Source organism: Cavia porcellus, unplaced genomic scaffold, assembly GCF_034190915.1.
Source record: "Cavia porcellus strain 051 isolate PalLab524CR breed Dunkin Hartley unplaced genomic scaffold, mCavPor4.1 scaffold_4, whole genome shotgun sequence".
Classification (NCBI taxonomy): Eukaryota; Metazoa; Chordata; class Mammalia; order Rodentia; family Caviidae; genus Cavia; species Cavia porcellus.
Window position 1 is genome coordinate 88,684,409 of NW_026947487.1, and position 1,206 is coordinate 88,685,614.

Consider the following 1,206-nt stretch of genomic DNA (forward strand, 5'->3'; position numbering starts at 1 on the left):
GAAAAATACAACAATTAAAATGCATAATTAAGTGATTGCTGTTTTAATGTCTCCTGTGGAGGAAACATCTACGCCAGTATAACAATACATAAAGTCTTCTTTCCTAAGGTACTAAAAGCTGGGATAGAATTGATTCCTGAAAAAGGAAAAAAGGAGTTGCACAAATTCCAGACAAAATAAACAGGAATGTTCAACATCCAAGATAAACAAAAACAAAACTCAGAAAGATTGTGTAATTGGAACTCTGAGTAAGCAGATCACAATAATAATCTGTACAGTGAAAAGGTATTAAAGTAATTCTTAAAGAAATGATTATTGCATTCTTTCCAATCATTTTAAAATATTTAAGCAGCCTACATCATCTGTGTCCCGTAAGGCTCATGACTGGACATGATAAGTTGCTTATTATGTTACATAGAAGAATCTCGGGTAGTTGACAAAAGAATTCTATCAAAATTTGATGTAAACATAGTAGAGTTTGGGACTACAAAGTTAGTGCCTTTGCTTTATTATAGGATGAATTTGTATCTAGATGATAGCACACAGTGGTAATTGTTCATGGTCTTGGATTTTCATTTTTTATTTTTTGTAAAATGTGACACAACTATTCATTATTTAAGAAAATTGATACATATTTACCAATTTAATCTACTTAGCAAGTTAAATTTTAGGTTGCAATGTAATATTTAAGGGAATCAAAATAACTGTGGAGGTGAAAAAAGGTTTATCTGGAGCAACAGAACACCTGATGTACCAGAAAAGTGAGCAGAAAACAGAGGAAGTTCCCGTGACTGGCGGCTTCCTGGTTGAACTGGTTCAGTGCTATCAGTGTTCACCAGGGATCATTCAGTCCCTGGCCTGTTCCATTTGCTGTGAGTTCATATGGCTGCTACGTCTGGAAGTTACAGCTGGTTGTTTAAAGACATTCCTGTAAATCAGAGTAAAAGAATATACTATCAGCATTCAAGGTGGCATAGTAAATAACAGCTTTCCTCAATGGAGGTGTCATTGTTTGAATCAGTCACCGGGTTTTGTATTAAGTTCAAATGAAAGATGCATGACTCCTCTGATCTACACAGTGTGTGCAGGAGTCACGACTTAAATGTGAGAGTATTGTGGTTTGTAGACATGGCATTATGTAATGCTCAATTATGTGTCCATTCCTATTTCGACGATATCTTCTGATTTACTAGGCGATCATTTCAA